The sequence below is a fragment of the Pinus tabuliformis genome, chromosome 5_2, assembly GCF_031772625.1.
Source record: "Pinus tabuliformis cultivar Carrire ecotype Pingquan chromosome 5_2, CPIR1, whole genome shotgun sequence".
Classification (NCBI taxonomy): Eukaryota; Viridiplantae; Streptophyta; class Pinopsida; order Pinales; family Pinaceae; genus Pinus; species Pinus tabuliformis.
The window spans coordinates 185921325-185936788 of NC_142306.1; the positions used below are offsets into that span (position 1 = coordinate 185921325).

Here is a 15464-nt window from a genome sequence, read left to right on the forward strand (position 1 = left end):
AAGGACTTCTCCTGCTTTCCTCCCCATTGAAAGACTCTCTTTACACTTGTCAATGTGTGTAAAGGTGCTACAATAATAGAGAAATTGGCAATAAATCTCCTCCAATACTGTACTGCACCCAAAAAGTTGTGAACCTTGGTTACACTAGTAGGCTTAGGCCAATTTACAATTGCTTCAACTTTAGAAGGATCAATTTTTTGCTGACCATGACCAACAATATGACCTAGGTAAACCAAAGAGGTTTTCCCAAACTCACACTTTGACAATTTTACATAGAGTGTTTCTTTTTTCAATACATCAAGCACTTTGTTCACATGACATACATGTTCATTCCAACTTTTACTAAATACAAGAATATCATCTAGATATACAAGAACAAATTCATCAATGAAAGGCCTAAAGAGATCATTCATGATCCTCATGAAAGTTATTAGAGTGTTGCAAAGTCTGAATGTCATCACCATCCATTCGAACAACCCTTGTTTGGTCATGAAGGTGGTTTTCCACACATCCTGCTATGCAATTCGGACCTGGTGATAACCACTACGCAAATCCAATTTGGTGAAATAGATATCATTCTTTAACTGATCTAATAAATCATCTATGCGCGGAAGAGGGTGATGATTTTTCACCTTGATTTTGTTTAGTGCTTGGTGTTAGTGTCAGTCTTTCCAGCCTTCCTCCAGTGATCAAACATGCTCTTACAAAGTGATTTTAAGGTGTCAAGGTCAAATTTTATCATTTCAGTGAGTCTTCAAGTAAAATTTGGTCACTAGGCATTAGGTCTAGGGTTTGCTTTCACTCCTTTCAAAGTTGTCCAAATGTCGGTCTATGTCACTATTCAGTTGAGTCTACCATCATTCAAAGGATTTTCATCATCATGTCAAAGTTTCACTGGGTCGTTTTACACCTTGTTCATGCTTCAGTTGTGCCTAAGTAAGGTCATTTCCCTCTCCTAGGGTTTTGAAGGCAATTTCTCTTGGATGGTCAAATTATCAGCAAAACTTGTATCCTGATGTTCATACACCTTCCCCTATCCTTAATGTACCTTATTAAACATTTCCCATCACTGAGATCCCCCAAATTCCTCATTTTCACACAAACCCTAGTTTCTTGCTTAAAACCCTATTTTCTAGGCTAGGCCTGTGTTTTGCCCTTTTGGACCCCTTCCCCTCACTCAATTTCTAAGATTCCACTTTCCACTACTTCTTAACATACCTCCCCACCTAGAAAAATTTCCTCAAGAATTTAGAAGCCTCCTATCCCCTTCATTTCGCTTCATTTTGACAAATCCCCTGTTCCAAACATGGGAGTAGGTTTTACTAAAATGATGTTTCTGAGCAAGGAAAGATGAATTTGGAAAAACAGAGAGAGGTTTTTGTCCACAACAAGCCAAATAAGAAAACCCTCCTTCACTTATTACACATGTGTCATGGTTTTAGAGAAATGTCAAAAATACCATTGCCTCGGGAGAATTGATGCACCTCGGAAGTGACCTTGGGCAAATCAAGTTTTCTCCTAGCTTGGTTGGTCAAATGACTTACTTTATGCATCAAATGATAACTAGACACAAAGATCTTTCCAATGAGCTATCATGAGCTCCATTTGGGGTTGAGAAAGGCATCCAAAAGTTGACTGCAACAACACTCTTCCTTTAGGCAGCCTCATTTGGTACATTTTGACCAGTCTTGGGAGATTTGATTTTTGATAGGGAAAATGAACTCCAAATTGAAAACTTCCAATTGGGTTGGAAATTAGACTCAAGGTCCTTTCCAAAGAGCTATCCTACACCCAATTTGGACACCGAGAAGGCCTCCAAAAGTTGTCTGGAAAAATGTGTGGCGCACAGGGGAGGCGCGGCGCACTGGGAGAAAATTTCCAGTGTAAATTTACACTGGCGCGGCGCATTGGGAAGGTGCGGCGCATAGAGCTGACAAGGCTGATTTTTTTTTTAAAAGTTTCTCCAAGATTGCCCCAAAATTCATGTATTTCCATTTGTACAAGTAGTTTGGTTTTTCATCCAAGATTGATGGTTGTTGATGGTGTTTGATGAATGGTGAAGTGTGTTAAGGAAAGCAAACCCTATCTCTTCAAAATTTTCCAAGGAGATTGCTGCTAGGGTTTTGTGTTGTAACTAAGTATCCCCTCACCTCATCACTCCCTAATTCCATACTCTCCTTACTTCCCTTATTCCCCAATTTAATATACCCCCAAAATTCACTAGGCCCATGCTCCCAATTCCCAAATCATTTATTCCTAAGTTCTATTATCCCTATTCCTAAACCCTACCATTCCCTATCACTCTCCTCTCATTTCACTTGTAAAATACTCAAACCCCAATTCCCAAACATAGTCAAGTGACTGTCCTCACCTTCACTTGATTTAGCCACATTTTTCCCACACTCCACTATACCCATTGTCCCTATTCATACACCTTGCATGGACATTATGGAGACAGACACTGAAACATCATATGAACAAGACAGTGATTTCCACCACTGATCTGCATGCACCAAGAAGGCATCAAAAAGGAAAAAGAGGCAAAGGGAGCTTGATCATCTTCAGATACTGGCTGAAGCCTCTTTAGCCCAACATAACACTTAATGAAGAAGCTCCAACCCAAATTTCAAGAAATTTGGGGCATTTTTGACATTTTGAGAAATTTTTGCACTAAAAAACAGGGTTTTGTCTCCCTGTGCGTCGTGCCATGTGGCACGCACTTATGATTGGAGGCTCAAAATGAAAAAAACTTTATATTTTTGGATTTTTCATGAAAAATCATGACTGTTGGTGCATGGACAAGAAGTTTGGGCAAGTTTTGGGTCCTCAGGAGGTCAAAAACACCCCAAAAATGACCTCTCTGCGCCTAATTTCACACACAGGAAGCAGTCTTGGGAGATTAAATTTTTGGAGGGGCAAATGGGCACCAAATTCAGAAATTCTAGTTGGGTTGGAAAGTAGACAGGAAGGGATTTCCAAAAAGCACACTTGGGATCAATTTGGACTTCAGCAAGTCCCTCAAAATCAGCTCCAAAGTGGCGCGATGCATACAGAAATTGGCGCGACACACATAGGTTTTTCGCTGTGGATGGGGAGAGAAAGGGAGTGAAGAAAAAAGACATAAAGAGAGAAAGGTTGAGAGAGAGAGAGTCATAAGGGATATATGGAGAGAGAGGGAGAGAGGAGAGTGGGAGGGAAGAGTGAGAGAAGGAGGTAGGTGGAAGAGAGAGGGACAGAATTAGAAGAGAGAGAGAGAGAAGGGGAGTAGAGAGAGGGAGAGGAAAAGGGAGGGAGAGATAGATAGATAATCATGGAGAGAGAGAATGTATGTTTGGGGGATGAGATAGAGATACAAATAAGGAGAGACATATGGAGATAAAGATATAGATGGAGGGGATAGAGAGGGAAGAAGAGATAAACAAAGAGAGGGAGGGAAGGATATATCGATAGATATGGAGAGAGAGAGAGAGTGTGTGTGTGTATTTGTGGGGTGAGATAGAGACACAACGAAAGAGAGATGGAGTGATATACAAATATAGATGGAAGGGGGAGAAAGAGGGAAGAAGATAGAGACACAGAGAGAGAGGGAGAGGCATAGAGAGAGAGAGTGTGTGTGTTTTTGGGGGTTAGATAGAGAGACAATGAAGGAGAGATGGAGGGAGATACAGATATAGATGACGAGGAGGGGGAAGAGAGAGAGAGAGAGAGAGGGAGGGAGATGGGGGAGATACGATGTTATTCGCTAAAAAATATGTAATGATTTCAATTTAGATGTTGATTCCTAATCCTATTTGATTAATTGCACTGGTTGCATTGATTTTAGTGTAGTTGTTTATTTCTAATCTTATTTGATTGGTTGCACTAGATGCATTGGTTTTTGTGTAGATGTTGATTTCAAATCCTATCTGATTCCTTGAAATGATGCATTGATTTCAAAGTAGATGTTTGTAGAAATTTTGAATAATTTAACACATATTCAACAGAGATTATCCTGATCATGTACTATTGCGGAATACATACACAATACATAAGCTCCTCTACGTTGATCATCAATATAGCAGCATCAATAACAATAAAACATCAAGAGCATTCACACATTAACACAGTATGTAACCCGGGGAAAACATCTCACTAAAAACCCCACACTATCTGTATATTAATGATTGAGACCATGTAACATTAAAAAGTACAATGCTTATCACAAGCAATCCAATACCAGCTCCACCTGTTACACACAATACAGCTAAGATCTGATCTCCAAATCTATTCCACTGCTTGCCTGCCTCCACTGCTCAAGAATGAATGAGAATGGTCTACCAAACTCGTATTTCACCTCCAAAGAATCACTCACAATGTGTAAGACGTGAGCAGAAGCTACAAACTGGGAATATACATGAGCAAACTCATTGGCATACTCAATCCCTTGATTGTGCAAGATCTGATGCACAACTATAGTCACAACTGATAGCAATCTGATTCTCTAACACCTGTCCCTGCTGAACTGAACATGCACTGACATGCAACTGAGTTAACTGATGTATTCTATAGTTGTATTATGAGTTAATAATTAGTTTAACAACTCATCATTAGTCTATTTGCAGTTAGACTAACTACAACTAGTTTAACCAAGTCAAACTGAACACAACTCCATCAACTCCACAATCAACTCCACCAAACTCAACTGATTGAGTTCTAACTGAAGTCATGCATGCAACAACTCAACTGACTCATAAGAAAAGCGTACTTCCTTCTGACAGCTGCATGGGCCACATCTGTAGCTCAAACTTAAGTGCTCCAAGAGAATAAGATCATGTTTATAGTCCAAATATTATTATGAGACAATCATATTTGACTTTTCTATTTTTGACAGCCAATCTAAAAATAGACTTTGATCACCCACATTGTGGTCACCCACACTTTGGTCACCCACATTGTGATCACTCACACTGTGATCACTCACACTGTGGTCACCCACACTATGATCACCCACACTTTGATCAAAAATAGAACTTGCGCCATAATTTGCCTGCGGGCCCACTTAGTGAAGGCGACTCTTTTCTCTAAGCTCCATCATCTTGTTGCAATCTCAACACTCCCTCTCGACAAGATATGGATTATCAACAACCCCTATCCTGCCTCGGTGGTACTCGAATTTGCTCCTGGTGAGAGCCTTCGTCAGAATATCAGCATCTTGATCCTCCATTGGAATGTATGAAAGCAACATGATCCTCTGCTGCACACAATCTCTGATATGATGGTACCTGATGTCAATATGCTTAGATCTATCATGAAATATAGGATTAGCCGAGAGTTTAATGCAACTCTGGTTATCACAGTAAATCACAGTAGGATCCAAATGAGAACCGAACAAACCAACTAGGATCTTCCTCATCCATATAGCCTCGCATGCAGCCAAACTTGCTGCCATATACTCGGCCTCCGCTGAACTGAGTGCCACGGATCTCTGCTTCCTTCTGTACCAAGAAACTGCTGTCGATCCAATACTGAAGACCCCTCCTGATGTGCTCTTTCTGTCCGTTGGGCTCCCTGCCCAATCTGCATCCGTGAAGCCACATAGCTTCACCTCATCCTCCTGTCTGTACCATAAACCATATCCCGATGTGCCTCTCAAGTAGCGCAATACATGCTGCCCACCTTACAGAAGAGCTTGGTAGTCTTAACCATAGCTTGTGAAAGCTGGTTAACTGCATAGCATATATCAGGTCGTGTATTGACCAAATACATCAGCGACCCCACCAACTGTCGATAAACAGTGGCATCCACTTCTTCTCCCGAAATGGCATCCTCCTTCCTCTAACCTCCAGGAAGAGGAGTATCAACAGGCTTGCAGCCATGCATGTTGAAGTTCTCCAGTATCTCCCGAGCATATTTGCCCTGAGAAACAAACAGTCCACCACTGCGCTGCCATATTTCCAATCCTAGGAAATAGTGAAGGAGGCCCAAATCCTTCATCTCAAACTCTGTAGCAAGATCCTTCTTGCATGACAGTATCAACAGCTCATCACTCGTTAGAATCAAATCATCAACATACAGTACAATGATAAGCAACTTACCCTCCACCACAATCTGGTATAGGTTAGGATCTGCCTCGCTCTTGGTGAATCCAAGTCCTGTGAAATAGCTGTCTATCCATGTGTACCAAGCACGTGGTGCTTGCTTCAACCCATACAGTGCTCTCTTGAGCCTGCACACATGCGACTCGCTGCTGAAGACCTCAAAGCCTTCGGGCTGCTCAATGTACACCTCCTCCTCAATGACTCCATTGAGGAACACAGTCTTCACATCCATCTGATGAATGTGCCATCCCATCTATGCTGAGAGAGCAAGAATCGTCCGTATGGAAGAATACCTTGCGACAGGTGCAAAGGTCTCCTCATAATCGATCCCCTCTATCTGTGAAAAGCCTCGTGTAACAAATCTTGCCTTGTACTTCTCCACACTCCCATCAGCTGCCTGCTTGACCTTGTAGACCCATCTCGAACCCACCACTGATTTCCCTTCCGGTCTAGGAACAATCTCCCATGCACTGTTTCTGACAATAGAATCATACTCTTCCACCATGGCGTCTACCCATGCGGGATCCTCCACAGCTTCCTCGAAAGAGGATGGCTCAGTCACAACACACTTTCTCATCAGAGCCATGTATCCAGTGTACTGATCAGGTGATTGTCACTGCCTGCGTTGGGCTGTAGGTGGTCCTACAACTTTCTCTGCATCTTGAGCCAATCGCTCAGCTTCTGTCAAGCGCTTTCGCCCTCTGATTGTTGGCGCTGCATGAGTGGTCTCTTCCACTCCATGAACCTCGTCCTGTGGCTGATCCACGTCCTGAAGCTCATCCTTAGGAACTAATAGCTCCTCATCTGCATGCAAGTGTAGCTCCCTCTCAAGCGAACACTTCATGGCTTTCTCCTCCTGAAATTTTATATCCCGTCGCACAATAGTTTTACCACTGTCTAGCAAATACACACGATAGTTGTGGGGCGTATCAGTGTACCCCACAAATATCCCAACCTCTGCGGTCGGCTCCAACTTCTTCCTGGCATCCTTCGTCACATGCATGTAAACGTTAGCACCAAAAATCCTCAAATGAGAAAGATCAGGCTTCTTACCAGAATAAGTCTCCTCAGATGTACTCATGCCAAGTATCCTATGAGGACAACGGTTCTGCACATAAACTGTTGTATTGCATGCTTCTGCCCACAAGTGAAGGGGTAGGCCCTGATCATGCAACATTGCCCGTGCAGCACCCACAATCGTTATGTTCTTCCGCTCAGCTACCCCGTTCTGCTGTGGGTTATGGGGAGCTATGAGCTCTCTACGAATCCCTTCTGCCTTGCAGAAATCCTTGAACTCGTCCGAGATGTATTCACCACCATTATCGCTCCTAAGAGACTTCACCTTCTTCCCCGACTCCTTCTCGACTAGTGCTTTGAATTCACAGAACTTTGAATATGTCTCGCTCTTCTTCTGCATGAAGAAGATCCAGCACTTACGAGAGAAATCATCAACAAAAATCACATAATACCTGTGTTTTGCTGTCGAAGCAACTGAGAAAGGTCCACACACGTCTGTGTGAATTCTCTCAAGGATCGTCGTGGCGCGACTATCCTTCTCGTGAAAGGTGGCTTTCACAAACTTTCCCAAAGTACACCCCTTGCATTGATCTGACTGCACAAGTGTGCCTTTAGGAAGCCCTGTAGTGATCTGCTGCAGTATCTTCAAGGCTCCATTGTGAAGGTGACCCAATCTCCTGTACCACAACTCGCCATCATTCCGGCTCACCAATCCTTATGCCTTTCCCGCCATTGCTGCGCATCCATCTACATGCAAGTGATAAAGGTTCCTCACTCGAACCCCTATCTTCCGGGTCTCACCAGTTGTCTTGCTACGCAGGAAAGCCTTTCCCTCGCTGAAAACAACATCATACCCCTTGTCTTCTAACATCGCCACTGAGATGAGATTCTTCATCAATCCTGGAACATGCATGACTTCCTTCAATACGAAGGGTTTACCATACTCCCTCTTAAAGGAAATGGTACCGATACTGGTCGCACTGTATCTACCATCATCGCCCATCTCGATGTGCACTCCAAGATCTTTGTCCTTCAGATCAGAGAACAAATCTCTATCTCCCGTCATGTGAAAAGACGCACCACTGTCCAAGAACCACACTGATCCCATCACACTTGAAACCAAGCATGTGATCAATGAAAAATCAAGCTCAAACTGTGAGGCTAGAGCCTCTCCTGCTGAAGATCCAGCAGCCTGCTTGTTCTTCTTCTTCTGCGGACAATTAGTGGCATAATGTCCGTGCTGGTGACAGTGAAAACACTTCACCTTGGACATATCCTGCTTCTTGCCTTTCGCACCAGACTGAGAAGCTTTCTTGCTCTTCCCTTTCTTTGCTTTGGCAGCCAAAGCGCAATTCTCTTCATCAGATACCTTTGATGAAGATCCATTCTCACCTTTATTGTTTCTGAGTTTATCCTTGAGCGCTAGGTCACTCTTGCTTTGGAATAACATTTGCAATCCGTTGAAAGACATTTCAACAACACTGCTGCAAATTCGATTTCCACCAGCAACCAACTCAACTGCTTCCGATCTAGAATTCGTGAGAACACAATATTTCTCGTACAGAGATTGACTGTATGGGCATTCACCGGATATCTCATCTTCCAAAGGAAGGATGAATCCAGAGGCTACCTGGCCCGATTACAGACTCTGCCTGAAGAAATAGAATGTAAACACTTCCTGAATAGTAGGCCTGATGATCACAGCTCTGATACCATGTAGAAATTTTGAATAATTTAACACATATTCAACAGAGGTTATCCTGATCATGTACTATTGCAGAATACATACACAATACATAAGCTCCTCTACATTGATCATCAATATAGCAGCATCAATAACAATAAAACATCAAGAGCATTCACACATTAACACAGTATATAACCCGGGGAAAACATCTCGCTAAAAACCCCACACTATCTGTATATTAATGATTGAGACCATGTAACATTACAAAGTACAATGCTTATCACAAGCAATCCAGTACTAGCTCCACCTGTTACACACAATACAGCTAAGATCTAATCTCCAAATCTATTCCACTGCTTGCCTGCCTCCACTGCTCAATACCTGCTCAAGAATGAATGAGAATGGTCTACCAAACTCGTATTTCACCTCCAAAGAATCACTCACAATGTGTAAGACGTGAGCAGAAGCTACAAACTGGGCAAATACATGAGCAAACTCATTGGCATACTCAATCCCTTGATTGTGCAAGATCTGATGCACAACTATAGTCACAACTGATAACAATCTGATTCTCTAACACCTGTCCCTGCTGAACTGAACATGCACTGACATGCAACTGAGTTAATTGATGTATTCTATAGTTGTATTATGAGTTAATAATTAGTTTAACAACTCATCATTAGTCTATTTGCAGTTAGACTAACTACAACTAGTTTAACCAAGTCAAACTGAACACAACTCCATCAACTCCACAATCAACTCCACCAAACTCAACTGATTGAGTTCTAACTGAAGTCATGCATGCAACAACTCAACTGACTCATAAGAAAAGCGTACTTCCTTCTGACAGCTGCATGGGCCACATCTGTAGCTCAAACTGAAGTGCTCCAAGAGAATAAGATCAAGTTTATAGTCCAAATATTATTATGAGACAATAATATTTGACTTTTCTATTTTTGATAGCCAGTCTAAAAATAGACTTTGATCACCCACACTGTGGTCACCCACACTGTGGTCACCCACATTGTGATCACTCACACTGTGGTCACCCACACTGTGATCATCCACACTGTGATCAAAAATAGAACTTGCGCCATAATTTTCCTGTGGGCCCACTTAGTGAAGGCGACTCTTTTCACTAAGCTCCATCATCTTGTTGCAATCTCAACAATGTTGATTTCTAATTTTATTTGAATGCTTGCACTAAAGGCATTGATTTCAATGTAGATGTTGATTTCTTATTTGATGAAACTAAATGTATGATATACATTAATTTACAAGTAATTAAATTAATAGTGTGCATTGATTTCATTGAAATGTTTGCTTCTTGAAACTGTAAACTATTTGTAATTGATTACATTCTTATTATTCCAATTCTCCATCATTCAATATTGTTAGTCACTTTGCATTCAAACGAGGTAATAGAAAACAACTACCAATAAAATGTACTTGGGTTTTAACACTCCATAAATCACAATGATTGACTTTGGAGAAATTTGCTGCTAATATCGAAGAGAAAGAGATATAAGGTGCAACATTTACTGCAATAGCTCAAGTTAAAGATTTGAATGCTCTACACTTTCAACCACCCATTTCATGTCATCCATATGTAAATATGGTAAAACTAACAAGTGTGACAATAAGAACAATAGAAGAAAATAATTTGATATTGGTTGTAATGAAGCCTATTTGTAATTGACTACATTCTTATTATTCACTTTTTCTATCATTCAACAATGCTACATTGTCACTTTTCATTTAAAATTTGTATTTCATCATTTCTCATCATTCAAGTTATTAACAGTCTCTATCATCTCTATAAACTAATATAAATGAGACAATTTAAAATTAAATTGAACAGATTAATCTTAAACATTTAGCATATTTGAAATGATCATAATAATTAGACGGACAAGGGAGGGAGAGAGAGATGGAGTCGAAGGGGCGATAGTGACATAGTTGGAGGCTCATGAGAGAAAGAGTGATGAGGGAGAGAGACAAAAGGAGATGGTAGAGAGAGGGCAAAAGAGGAAGGAAGAGGGAAAGGACTTGAGAGAGAGGAGAGATGCAGTTAAATGGGGAGAGAAATAAAGGGAAGAAGAAAGGAGTAAAGAGAGAAAAGTGGAGAGAGAGAGAGAGTGGCAAGGGACAGATGGAGAGAGAGTGAGGGAGAGAGGAGAGTGGGAGGGAAGAGAGAGAGGGAGAGAAGTAGAAGAGAGAGAGAGAGAGAGAGAGAAGGGAAGAGAGAGAGAGAGAGAGAGAGAGAGAGAGAGAGAGAGAGAGAGAGAGGGAGAAAGAGATAGATAATCATGAAGAGAGTATGTGTATGTTTGGGGGATGAGATAGAGAGACAAAGAAGATGAAAATGAGGGGGGGGGGAGAGAGAGAGAGCATTTGTGTTTGGGGAATGATATATATATATATATATATATATATATATATATATATCCTTGCACTTGATGCATTGATATCAATGTAGATGTTGATTTCTAATTTTATTTGAATGTTTGCACTAGATGCATTGATTTTAGTGTAGATGTTGCTTTTTGATTTGATATAATTAGATGTATGATATACATTAACTTCAAAGTAATTAAATTAATAGTGTCCATTGATTGCATTGAAATATATGCTTGTTGAAACTATAAACTATTGGTGATTGACTACATTCTTATTATTCCCATTTTCCATCATTCAACATTGTTAGTCATTTTGCATTCATATGAGGTAATAGAAAACAACTAACATTGAAACTTGGTTTAATACTCCATAAGTCACAATGATTGACTTTGGAGAAAGCTATTGTTAATATTGAAGAGAAAGATATATAAGGTATGACGTTTACTACAATAGATGGATTTAAATATTTGAATGGTCTATGATTTCAACTGTCCTTTTGATATGATCCATATGAAAAGATGGAAAAACTAACAGGTGTGACAATAATAATAGTAGAAGAAAATAGTTTGAGATTGATCACAATGAAAACTATCTGTAATTGACTACATTCTTATTATTCACTTTTTCTATGATTCAACACTCTTACATTGTTACTTTGTGTTAAAATTTTTTATTTCATCATTTTTCATCATTCAAGTTAATAACAATCTCTATCATTTCAACAAATTGAGGTAACTGAGCAAATTTAAAAATAAAATGACTTGGTTGATCTTAAACATATTTAGCGTATTTAAAATGATAAGAATAATTAGATGTCCAACAGATTTTCTATGGTTGCACATGACTGAAACCAACCTAGATCCATGTTAATTCCAAATCTATAAGTGTTTAGAGCAATCACATCTCTCGAAGCGCAAATCTTTCCTTAAGTTTTACACTACGATAGATTTGATCCCTCTCAATGCTTAATAAATCTAGAATTAAGATGAATCTAAATTAATATATTAATAAATTTAAATTTATAACAATCAATATCATATAATATATATTAAAATTAATCACAAAATTAATTAAATATATTATATAATTTTATGGAATCCCCCATTTTCTAAATTATTATCTATATATATATATATATATATATAACAATATTTGAAATTTTAATAAAAAATAAAATATTTTATATAAATTTTAAATGAATCTCAAATATATTTAAATAATTAATGAAACTGACTATGAAATAAATTAAAATAATTTTATAATATATGGAAAAAATATAAATATAATTAAAAATTTTGAAATAAATATTAAATATGAAAATTTATATATTAATATATTAAACATAAAAAAAAATTAATATCTATATATAATGATGATGGTGATTAACGTCCGCTGAGATCAAACAATAATCTATATATTATCAATAAAAAATAAATAAATATATATAATAAATTTATTAAAATCACATCACCATAACCATTAAACAAAAAAATAAAAAATAATATTAAAACGAACTTCCTCGGACATGAATCAGCCCAACGCAATGCATAACCTTTGAGAAGTGTATATAATATAATATAATAAATTATATTAGCCTATTTAATGATAATTAAATGTTATGTTTTTTTTTATTCCACGTTCAAACCTTTTTATAGGTTAAATAAAAAAACAAAAACAAACTAAATTTATTGGAAGACTCTTTACATCACACTCTCACATCAATAAATTTGTAAACCAATAAAGACCAGGGATATTATTAAAACGATCTTCCTAGCGGATGAGTTACGACCAAAATAATGCATGAAGCTTTGATAAATTAGCGGAGGAAACATGTAAAATATGATTCAAAAAAATATATGTTTTGAACGAACAACATTATTCTTTTCTTTTATTTGTGGTCTATTATTATTACTTCTTTATGTTCATGTATATTTATGGATAAACGCTATCGATCAAAAGGTTTGGGTCCACAATAGGCAACAGTACATGATTCAAATAAATATATGTTTTGAACCAACAAAATATGGGTCAGCATCTCCTTATTCTTTTCTTTTATATGTGGTATATTATTATTGCTTCTTTATGTTGATGTAGATGTATACGTGTGGAGAAGTACTATTGATCAAAAGTTTTTTTTGTTGGATGTTTTTGTTAGAATTTTGTGAAGAATATTATGGTTAAATTTTGATTTATGTTATTTAAATGATTTTTTTAATTATATATAAATTTAGTATTTGGAAAAATTTTAAAACATTAAAATTTAAAAAAAATCACGATTTAAAAAACTTATTATTCCAATAAATCCTAAATTAATTTTAAACGAAATCTTTCCAAGAAAAATTAACAAACTAATTTTAAACGAAATCTTTCCCAAAAAAAATTAACAAATAATGGATGCTTTTTGAATAAGCGTCCGAGGAGATGACTTGAATGTTCAACACAACACAATGACGCGTGTGAGGTATCAACTATTGATGCAGATTAATCAAAGATAAAACGTTGTAAATGAATTGAATTGCAGATGAGGTATCAACTATTGATGCAGAATAATTAAAGATAAAACGGTGTAAATAATTAAATGGATTTTAGTTTGTCATTCTATTTCATTATGTTTTAGAAAGTCGTATAAAATTTCATATTCCAAAACGACTCATAATAACAACAACTATGATTTATACGCTATTTAAGCTGATTTAACAAAATTGTATGCTATTTTCAAATCTAAATTTGTAACAATTTATGCAGTTTAATATGCGTCTAGACAATTTATTTAACAAAATCCCCGACAAAAAAAAAAAAACAGTTCGCAACTGGATTGACGGCAGAATACAGATTTCCGATGTTAACCCCTGGGGATCATACCTGCACAAACTTCTGCAGTTGTTCTCCATTCAGACACTGCAGCTGCCATGGCCGTGCACGAACTTCCTCCCCCTTCCAGCGCAGTCATGGCCTTCTCCTTCAATACTTGTGCTCTCGCCCTTAGCCTCTTGCCTCCTCGTCCTTCCATCAATTCTCTAACCGCTCTCTCCACTTGCTCTCTCCTTACGAAACCATCGCTTTCCATCTTTGCTTCAATCGCAACCTTAAACTCATTAACCAGTAAAAACCTATTCGTGCTCTGCTCCGCGAAAAGAGGCCAAGCGATCATGGGCACTCCATGTGAGATGCTCTCCAGCGTAGAATTCCATCCGCAGTGACAAAGGAAACCACCGGTGGAAGTATGAGAGAGAACAGGAATCTGAGGCGCCCATGAAGGAACAACGAGTCCTTGGTCCCTGGTTCGACTCTCGAATCCCTCAGGTAAGAGTTGGAAAGGGTGTATTTCCCGGGTGGATTCAAAGGTCGATTCGATCTCCACATCGGCCGGCAGCTGGACGAAGGTAATATCCAGAGACTCTGAAGCCATGCGCTCCGAGAAAGCAGCGATGAGATGAGAGGAGAACATCCATTCGCATGTCATGAAGGTAATGGACAGTTCATGGCATTCCGAGAGGCGCTTCGCAAGCTCGGCGAAGGGGATGAGATGGCCTATACCCGCGCTGGGAAAGATAACTACATGAAGCTTTGGGCTTTCCATCCAGCTGAGTCTAGATTACAGGCCGTTCGGAGCACTCTGGTAAGAAAGATGACAGCACGGTTTCAGACTACCAAAAAATAGAGCCTTTCTGTTGTCCATCAATTCTGGTGGACCCTCTGGAAAGGAATCCCATCCAAAAAACACAATTCGTCAAATCTTGTTCTGCGTGTAGAGGAATCTCATGAAAAGCAATATGTGGAAAGGAATCCATCCATGGCAGTAGTAAAAATCCATCGAGAATTCGTAAGTCATTGATGTAGTTGTTTTTAACTTTCTATTCCACGTGCGTGCTAAAGTTTGGGCCATCCCAATCTTTAAACAGAGGGCTAGCCATCCAGGCTAGATATTAAGTTGTAATTCATTAATATATTAATATGTATTATTGACTTAACTATTTAGCGTAACTTTGCTATTCAATGTTATATAAAGAGATCTTATCCTTTCATTCTAATTATTACTTTTTGGTCTCAATTAAATCTTCATTTCAATAATAAAAATTAAATTTTGGTTAGGCTTTAACGTTATCAATCAATTTAATATTTAAGGGCTAAAAGGTCTCAAAAAGGTAAAACTAATTAATTTATGATTCACATTTCAAGAAAAATTTATAACAAACAATGTTGTTTCATGCAAGAACAACAATGAGTTAAAATTTATAACAAACAATGTTGTTTGATGCAAGGACAACCATGAGTTAGGCAAG

The 15464-nt window shown here is 38.4% G+C and overlaps 1 pseudogene; it reads right to left on the reverse strand.

The window, feature by feature from the left end:
- Nucleotides 1-14023: 14023 nt before the first annotated feature.
- LOC149158176 (UDP-glycosyltransferase 72B2 pseudogene) lies at nt 14024-14590 on the reverse strand (annotated as a pseudogene).
- Between the last annotated feature and the right edge of the window lie 874 nt (nt 14591-15464).